The 10179-nt window shown below is 39.9% G+C and overlaps 1 non-coding gene across 1 annotated transcript; it reads right to left on the bottom strand.

Moving 5' to 3' along the window:
* Positions 1-1028: 1028 nt before the first annotated feature.
* LOC148791022 (small nucleolar RNA R71) lies at positions 1029-1135 on the bottom strand. The gene has a single exon (XR_016078037.1). It is a non-coding gene; the product is annotated as a small nucleolar RNA R71 (small nucleolar RNA).
* Between the last annotated feature and the right edge of the window lie 9044 nt (positions 1136-10179).

Raw genomic sequence — 10179 nt, 5'->3', positions numbered from 1 at the left:
CAATTAGTCTTGGATAATTGGACCCATCAAGATTCATTACATTGGTTAGGTGGACCAAAAGTCCTAGCGATTTCATCATTGCATATTCGGTTAGTGATCACCTTTGTTTCCATTTTCTCATTGTTCCAGTTTTTATTTTCAGTAGTTATTGTTTCCTTAAATCTAAATTTCGACTGTCCAAATAAATAGGGAAGACTGTGACTCTAATACTTATTTTGTTAAATCCCCGTGGGAACGATATTATTATACTACTTGATAACTAGTGCACTTGCTAGAGTTATATATTTATAGCTATCAAGTTTTTGGCGCCGTTGCCGGGGATTTAATCCTAAAATAATATTAGAATTTGTTAACCTTGATTAATTTGGACTTTGTATTTCTGTTATTATTTTTTATTCTTTTTCCTTTTATTTCTTTTTATTTCTGTTATTATTTTTATTTTTATTTTTATTTTTATTTGTTTGTTTGATTTTTTTTTTGTTTTGTTGGTTCAGATTTACTAGTGCATGACACACACTAGACAGGAAGGGTTAGTTGAATTCGATCCAGAAATTGAAAGGACCCTTCGTTTGTTGCAAAGGGCCAACAAAGGAAAATCAAGAGAAGAGGTTGTTATTTGCGAACCAGCCATAGAGATAGAAGGAGAGATGGCAGAAGGAAATCACACCCTCTTGGATTATGCTTGTCCAAACATTGATGGGGCAACATCCAGCATTTGCAAGCCTACCATCCATGCCAATAATTTTGAAATAAAACCTGCAATAATTCAAATGATCCAAACTAGTATTCAGTTTAGTGGGTTACCAAGTGATGACCCTAATGCACACATCGTTAACTTCATTGAAATATGTGATACATTTAAACACAATGGAGTTAGTGATGATGCAATTAGGTTAAGATTATTTTCTTTTTCATTGCGTGATAGAGCTAAAGATTGGTTCAACTCACTCCCTACAGAAAGCATCACCACTTGGAATGATTTAACCTATAAATTTTTGGCTAAATATTTCCCACCCTCCAAAACAACAAAATTAATTAATGATATTACCACTTTTGCTCAATTTGAGAGGGAATCCTTGTATGAAGCATGGGAACGATTCAAGGAAATGCTTAGGAAGTGTCCTCACCATGGGATACCAACTTGGCGACAGATTCAGACTTTTTACAATGGTATTAACCCCTCTAATCGATCTATTATTGATGCAGCCGCAGGTGGTACGATCATGAGGAAAACACCGGAGGAAGCTTATGACCTAATAGAGGAGATGGTGTCAAACAGCTACCAGTGGAGCAATGATCGAACCAATCAGAGGGGAGTACACCATATCGATTCCCTTGCAGCCATATCTGTGCAACTTGCTAGTCTGAATAAGAAGTTTGATGCTTTTAATATTGCAACCATCAATACACCATCTAGCATCTCATGCGATTTATGTGGTCAAATAGGACATACTAATTCTGATTGTCAATTAAATAGTCCTTTTATTTCCCATGAGAATGCTAATTTTATCTCTCATGCTGGCAGGTCAAACTTCAACCCATACTCCAATACATACAACCGAGGGTGGAGGAGTTATCCCAACTTCTCTTGGAGCAACAATCATCAAAAGGCACCCATGGGATTCCAACCACAACCGCCCCCACAAGAGAAAAAGAGCAATCTGGAGGAGATGATTTCTAAGTTCATCAACACTGCTGAAGCAAAATTCCAAAGCCATGAAACAACAATTAAGAACTTAGAAGCTCAAATGGGGCAGGTTGTGAGCATGTTACCAGAGAGGAAAGAAGGAAGGCTGCCCAGCAACATAGAAAAGAACCCCGGAGAGCAAGTAAATGCCATAACTTTAAGAAGTGGGAAAACAGTTGGCGAAATTTAAAGAAAGGACAAAGAAGCTGAAGTGGCCAATCTACAAAAGGAGAATGAGGGAAGTACCCCTAAACTGAATTTACATGAAATTAAACTTCCTATTCCCTACCCAAGAAGAGTCTTGAAGGCTAAATTAGATAAGCAATTTGAAAAATTTTTAGAAGTTTTCAAAAAGATTCATATTAACCTTCCTCTTCTTGATGTTTTGTTACAGATGCCGAAGTATGCCAAATTCCTAAAAGAGGTAATGTCCAACAAAAGAAAGTGGGAGAATGGTGAGATGGTAAAACTAAACGAAGAATGTTCAGCAATTCTTCAAAAAAAATTGCCCCCAAAGCTTAAGGATCCAGGGAGTTTTTCTATACCTTGCACCATAGGGAATACTGAATTTGAAAAAGCTTTATGTGATTTAGGTGCTAATATAAATTTAATGCCTTATTCTATTTTTGAAAAACTTGGACTGCATGAACTAACATCTACAACTATTATCCTGCAATTAGCTGATAGAAGCATTAAATATCCTAGGGGAATAGTAGAAGATGTTTTGGTTAAAGTGGACAATTTTATTATTCCTACTGATTTCGTTGTGTTGGATATGGAGGAAGATAGGACAATGCCGTTGATTCTAGGGAGACCTTTTCTTGCTACTGGTGATGCTTTAATTGATGTGCAAAAAGGTCTACTTACCCTTAGAATCAATGGTGAAGAAGTGGTGTTCAATGTATTTAAAACCATGGAACATCCCAACACAATTGAACATGAAATTTATGCAATCGATAGCATTGATGTTGGTGCAGCCGAAGTAGACACATCTAAATCAGAAGACACGCTGAAAGTTGCACTTAACAATAGTCCTAATCAATTGCAACAAGTAGAGCATAAGTTTGTACAGAAATCAGAATTGTGAAATTTGACTTCTGAGCCAGATTCTTTTGAAATTACAATTCATAATGCATCTTTACCTCCATCTCACACAAAACCCCTCCCATCTATTGTGCAGGTCCCTATTCCAGGTTTAAACCCACCTATGAAGGATGAAAGGGGGAAACATCAGAAGTTAAAAACCAAGTGGGGTGGACCCTTTAAAAGGGCTAAAGTATTCCCTCATGGAGCGATTGAAATACATAATGATTCAGTTTTCTTTTTTCTTTTTTTTTTTGAGTGTGTTTTTTTTCGTATCTCACATCTGTAGGATCTCAACAAGGCATTCAGGGAAGTCCTCTTCAATCTCTCTCTCTTTTCGTATTATGCATATTCCATACATTGAGGACAATGTATATTTTAAGTGTGGGGGAGGAGTAAGAGGTTGATAAAATTTTTTCGAACTCTAGCATGCTTTGATCATCATTTTTTACCTTTCCTTTTGAAATTTCTGCTCCTTAGAGACTTGTTTTTGAATGATTGCAAACCACCTTGAATCATGTGCTTAGGTAGGATAGACAAGAAAGGATGCAGGAAAATCTAGCTGAAATTTCTAGCTAGGGAAGGCATCTCAGTAGTTTGAATGATCAACGGGTAAGATGCAATACAGAGTTGACCCTTGTGAGCATTTGGACCTAATGCACTTCCATCTTGAGAGCTCTACTCGAGAGATCGAAAGGTTACCTGATGGGCGTAGGTTTAGTATATCTCGAGAGAGAATATTAAATAAATTTGTGAAAATCTCAGCTTATGGGAATAACAATTAGTCTTGGATAATTGGACCCATCAATATTCATTACATTGGTTAGGTGGACCAAAAGTCCTAGCGATTTCATCATTGCATATTCGGTTAGTAGTCACCTTTGTTTCCATTTTCTCTTTGTTCCAGTTTTTATTTTCAGTAGTTCTTGTTTCCTTAAATCTAAATTTCGACTGTCCAAATAATTAGGGAAGACTGTGATTCTAATACTTATTTTGTTAAATCCCCATGGGAACGATATTATTATACTACTTGATAACTAGTGCACTTGCTACAGTTATATATTTATAGGTATCAATTAACTATATCACGGGCTCTCTTCTTGGGGATTTCAGCCGACTTAGTTTCGGTTATGTTAGTTTCTAGAGAAGGATGTAGAACATAGAGACCGTTCTCCAGTTCCCCGTATGCGATGAATCTGTTATTTCTTTTAATAGTAATCGTATTACTAAAGAAGACAGAATAACCATCTGCACACAGTTTTGAGACAGAAATCAAATTTCTTCTTAAATTTTGTACATAAAGACAATCTTTCAGTACAATAGTTCATTCTCTAAAAAGTAATTCCACGGTTCCTATGGTCGCGGCTGCAACAGTTGCAGTAGTCCCCAAGTAGAGCGTAACTTCTCTTTCACTCAGCCTTCTGCTTACCTTGAACCCCTGCAGTGAGTTACACGCATAAGTTGAAGCCCCAGAGTCAATACACTAGGACGCAAAAGCTACCAATAAATTGGTTTCTATAACACAAGTTTCAAAATTACCTTTCTTGGATTCCAGGTAGACAGGACAGTTTCTTTTCCAGTGGCCGGTCTTCTTGCAAAAGTGACAGGCATCAGATGCCTTGTCCTTCTTCTGCTTCTTGCCCTTAGTGGCTTTCTTCTGAGGCTTCTTTGCCTTCCTCTTTCTCTTGCATGTCTTGCTGGCTTCAACAAGCATAGCTACAGGCTCATCCTTTTTAATCAGTTCTTCAGCTCTTTGCAACATATTGCTGAGCTCTTGTAAGCTGACATTCAGCTTGTTCATGTTATAGTTCATGATGAACGGATTAAAGGAAGGAGGCAAAGAATTAAGGATAGCATCTATTTGGGTCGCAAGGTCCAGCCCAGATCCAAGAGCCTCCAGTTCGTTGATGTATCCCATCATCCGAAGACAATGGTCATGAACTTGTTGGCCCTTGGACATTTGTGCGGTCATGAACTGTTTCAAGACCTTCTGTCGAGTAGAATGATTCTGCTCTTCATACATCGTCCTGAGACTGTCCAATATATCCTTGGCAAGTTCGATCTAATCGAACTGCCTCTGTATTGGGTTGTCCAAGGAGGCAATGATGTAACACCGGGCAAGAGAGTTTTTCTCCACCCATTCCTGATAATCTCTCATTCGGGCCTCAGAAGCCCTATCACCCGGACGCTCCGGGGCAGGATTCTTTGCCACTTTGTCTAACTTTTTAGAAGTCAGCACCAGCATAAGGTTCCTGTACCAGTCGGCAGAGTTTGGGCCCTTCAACTTGTTGTCATCAAGCAACTTTGCAAATTGTCCGTTTGCCATTTTCTGATAAAAGAGCAAACATCAGTCCACAACCTAATTTGAATCATGTTCATTACATAGATATGGATTTTAATCTACGTTCCATTCCCATTTATTCATCTCTGAGATTTCCCTCCTTTCTCTGTGATGGAGACTGCGGGTTGTCTCTGGAAATGTGGGAAATCACATAGGGTGCATGGAGCCAACTGTTTTAGCTGCATAACCCCACCACCTTTCTGTGAAGAATCATATCCATTCATCATATGAGTTTTCCCTTTGGCCACTATTAGACAAGGTTCAGAGCCGTTTTTAGGTAAACCTTTCTGTCCAAAGAGTGCTTACCCATCATATTTGTGAACACCAAGGTACCGTGATGTTAGACAGTTTTGTATGCCCTTAGCTTCAATCAGAATGATGTACTTTATGAGTTTATCGTAAATGAATAAAAGAGCATATTTGATTCATGTTCCCTTGGCATGTTTCTATGTAATACCCTTAAACTGGACACTTAATGAGACTCGTGTTAGTTTAGAATGCTCACAGCCAGTGGGTCGGTCTGGGGAGACCTATCCTGACAAGGCTGACACTGTTGTGCCACCAAGTCGGTTGGGGTGGCCTGTCTCAGCAGCCAGGGTGAGACCCTAGGCACATACAATATAGGATTAATTGAATATATGAACTGGACCAGATTTCCAGTATTGCCCTGGACCTTGGAGATTGATGGGCAAAACTGGAAAGTTACACCCGACCCCTAGACTCGATTATGATTCTGCACTAGGTGTCAGATTGGGCTGTCTTTGATGTATCAATCAGTGAGATCCTTAGCCGGGGTCAAAACCTGGGTATGTTGGGACAGTCTGAGAATTCATCTGAGTGGGTGATCATAGTGACAGGATCGGCCCCTTTGTCGGACAAAGGTAATGATCGGGGATGCACTCTCACTGATGGAAACCAAGACTGCCGGCAGCCGATTTCAACCGTTGAGATTTGTTTTGCAAATTATATTTTATATGAGATATAAAAGTATATATATTATGGTTTCTAAAAGGTTTTAATTCCCGGGATCCATATAAGTAGAGAGTGCAACATTGTTCCTTGCAGCCGAGGGAGAGGTCCTCTCTTGTCGGGCAGTGTATGATCATTATGGGCTGAGAGGTTAAGTGTAAGACCATTGAGGATAATACTTGATGGGCTAATCTTGCATCTGCTCACAGTTCCTGGGTGTTATAAGGTGGCTCGGCCCAGGGACCACTTAGGGTAAGTGTTGGGCCCATAGAGCCCATAAGATGGGTTCAGGGCGTGCACTGTCCATAACAGTGTATTCGGCCAGGCCTTGTAACAAAGGCTGTGCTGAACCCATGTGGTTGATGTGTAGATCAATCTTTGGGTCCCACGCCATACAAGGAAGCCCAACTGAGCAGCAGTTAGGAAGGTTAAGTGAGCACATAAGCTTAATGGGCTTAAAGCCAATTTCGAACTGGGCTATTTAATTACTTAATTATGGGGCAAATTCTGAGATAGAATAGCAGATAGGATAGGGTCTTGACCCTATCTACTCAGAGAGTCCAGATCTGAATGTGATTCAGATCTAGAAACCTCGTAATGAGATTAGGAGAAAGGTAATCCAATCTGCAGTTAAAATAAGGGTTTATCCTTATCACCTAAAGAGAAGGCTGATCCAAATATGATTTGGATAAGCAGATCCTAATTGGATTAGGAGCTGATCTTTTAGGTTAACAAAAGGAGGGGGCGGCAGCTTTTAGAAGACACACAATCAAATCCTCTTCATTGCTGAAATCACAGAGAAGAAAGAATTAAGCAACCCTGCAGAATTCTTTCTTGCCGCCCTATTTGCCAGTTCGATCTCCAGTTGTGGGAGAAGTCAAGATTCGATCTTGACATCAATTCTTTGAGAAAGAATTGATAGGAAGCTGTGCTCACGTGCCATTCTTCTGATTCTTGTGAAGGACAGAGTTCTTCGAAAAGAACACTGCTAATTCTGCTCCATCCTGCACTGCGCCATCTTCAGTGGGAGCAGTCTTTGGATCCTTCCTTGGGCGTGAACACCTTCGTTGGGAGAAACTATTTCTCTGTATCAGGTATAATCCTCTCCTACTCCTTTTGGTTTAGATCTGGTTCAATTTATGGTTCAAAAATGATCCTTGAAAATATGATTTTCTAAAATAGGGAATGCGACTCCAAGTTGAAGGGAGAGAAAGTTTTTTGAAATTCGCCCCCTTATTCCGCAATCTTTGGGCGTCCATACGATGGATCTCTTATCCCTTCAATGGTATCAGAGCCATGGTTCAAATCTTGAACCAATTTGTTTCAGATCTGAACCTGCGCAAATGAGCGGGTTTTGGGAAATTTGTTCCCAAAATTAATGGGCGAATAATCTGAAATTAATTTTATATAAATCTGATTATTATTTAGAACTGTTCTTTATGATTTTCTTGATTTATGGGCTGTTCGTACAAGAGGAGATCAAAATCTTGAATTGCGTAGGGAACTTACGATTTTGCAGAATTTGGATTGTTACATTTGGTCTATAAAATAATTTTTTTTTTTTATTTTTAGACTGAATGTATAGATATTCGATCTGATGTAATCATTAATAGAAATAGGATTTCTATTTATTTTAATTATGGATCGAAGATGGCGGTGCAGAAAAGGAGATTTCGCAGATGGGAGAACTATAATCTGTGATTTGCAGTTTATGAAACTACAAACTGTGATTTAACCTCTGTTTTGCAGGATGGATTGTGCAAACAACCCTGATTGACTGATTCTTGATTTTCTTTTATCAGTATTTAATTTCATATTATTTTCTTGAATTAAAGATTTAATTAAAGATCAAACCCTAGACCCATTCAAACCAAGATTGGTTCAAACTGTTTGGACCAAATCTAGGGTTTAATCAAGGCTGATAGTCAGCCCTAACTTTTCCCACTAATGAGCCTGAGGATTGATATTTAATTAAATAGTTAATTCGTCCCAACCTGAAAAGGCCCAGTTTTAAATAGTTAAAACTGCTAAAAGCCCACTTAACATTTAAAGCAATATGAGCTGAACCATTCAGCCCATATACCTAGATAATATTAATGGTTAATATTATGGATTTAAAATGGGCTTTGAATGGACCTTACAGATGATTAATTGATTGGATCAATTTATCCCTGCATGAGATGTATGGATGTGTGACGTGCTACGCACATGGGCCATAAGTGCTTGGCCCATGCTCAATCGACAGTGGCTCTTGCGCACACCATGGCTGAATGCACATCATTGCTATGGTGTCCCTTTTGTTCATTGGATGACCTCCCTCAATGGTGGGCCCCACACCTCATCAAGAGGTCACGTGCGGAACCCTAGCCGATTTAGGCCCACCGAAATCTGGCTTTATGAAAGTGGGAGCCACTTTGGTTTGACCTAAAATTAGAACTAGGGCGTAATTAACTATTCCCTCCAGCTAATATGAGTGCATGTGATAGGGAGATTCATATGATGAATTCTCTAAAGGCCTTCCATCATTAACATGAGGATGGGTCCTTAAATAGGAAACACACCAGAAAATGGGCTATCCATTTGCTGTTGGGCTTGTCTGAGTGTTTCATAAGATGATAGGGGCGTCATAGACCGATGTGGGAGGGGCTTCACCAGAAAATGGGAACTCTCTCACGGTACCTTGGCGTTCACGAATATGATGGGTAAGCACTCACTGGACAGAAAGGTTTACCTGAAAACGGCTTTGAACCTTGTCTGACAGAGGCCAAAGGGAAAACTCATATGATGAGTGGATATGATCCTTCACAGAAAGGTGGTGGGGTTATGCAGCTGAAAATGTTGGCTCTATGCACCCTATGTGGTTTCCCACATTTCTAGAGACAACCCGTAGTCTCCGTCACTGAGAAAGGGGGGAAGTCTCAGAAGAAAGCTACTAAGGGCAAGAAGCAGAAGAAAGACAAAGCATCGGATGCCTGTCACTTTTGCAAGAAGACTGGCCACTGGAAAAGGAACTGTCTTGCCTACCTGGAATCCAAGAAAGGTAATTTCGAAACTTGTGTTATAGAAACCAATTTATTGGTAGCTTTTGCGTCCTGGTGTATTGACTCCGGGGCTTCAACTCATGCATGTAACTCACTGCAGGGGTTCATGTTAAGCAGAAGGTTGAGTGAAGGAGAAGTCACACTCTACTTGGGGACTACTGCAACTTTGCAGCCGCGGCCATAGGAACCGTGGAGTTACTTTTTAGAGAAGGAACTATTGTACTGAGAGATTGTCTTTATGTACAAAATTTAAGGAGAAATTCGTTTTCTGTCTCAAAACTGTGTGCAGATGGTTATTCTGTCTTCTTTACTAATACGATTACTATTAAAAGAAACAACAAATTCATCGCATACGGGGAACTGGAGAACGGTCTCTATGTTCTACATCCTACTCTAGAAACTAACATAACCGAAACTACGTCAGCTGAAATCCCCAAGAAGAGAGCCCGTGATACAGTTAATCCCACGTGTCTGTGGCATTACCGACTTGGCCACATCGGTGTTGACCGAATCACAAGGTTGGTAAAGGATGGTCCTTTGGATTTTCTAACTGTAGAAGATCTTCCCACCTGTGAGCCTTGCCTACAAGGCAAGATGATGAAACGGCCATTTAACGGTAAGCCTGAAATGGCCATTTAACTCTGCTGTCAAATCGTTTGACTTCGAGCAGAATCCAGATGAACCCTGTGTCTACAGGAAGTACAGTGGAGATAAGGTTACCTTCTTGGTTTTGTATGTGGATGACATTCTACTCATTGGGAATGATGTAGGAATGCTATCTACAGTGAAAGTATGGCTTTCACAGCAATTCTCCATGAAAGATCTTGGAGAAGCCTCCTATATACTGAGTCTTCGACTCTATAGAGATAGATCGAAGCGGATAATAGGATTATCCCAATCTGCTTACATTGACAAAATAGTCAAAAGATACATTATGGAAAACTCCAAGAAAGGAAATGTTCCTTTCAGGCACGGAGTCACTCTCTCCAAGAAGATGTCTCCCAAGACTTCTGAGGAGATTGATGGCATGAAAGACCTTCCCTATGCCTCTGCCGTAG

Source organism: Nelumbo nucifera, chromosome 6 (genome assembly GCF_055504915.1).
Source record: "Nelumbo nucifera cultivar China Antique chromosome 6, China Antique-T2T, whole genome shotgun sequence".
NCBI classification, from domain to species: domain Eukaryota; kingdom Viridiplantae; phylum Streptophyta; class Magnoliopsida; order Proteales; family Nelumbonaceae; genus Nelumbo; species Nelumbo nucifera.
This window is presented reverse-complemented; position numbering and strand designations above follow the sequence as displayed.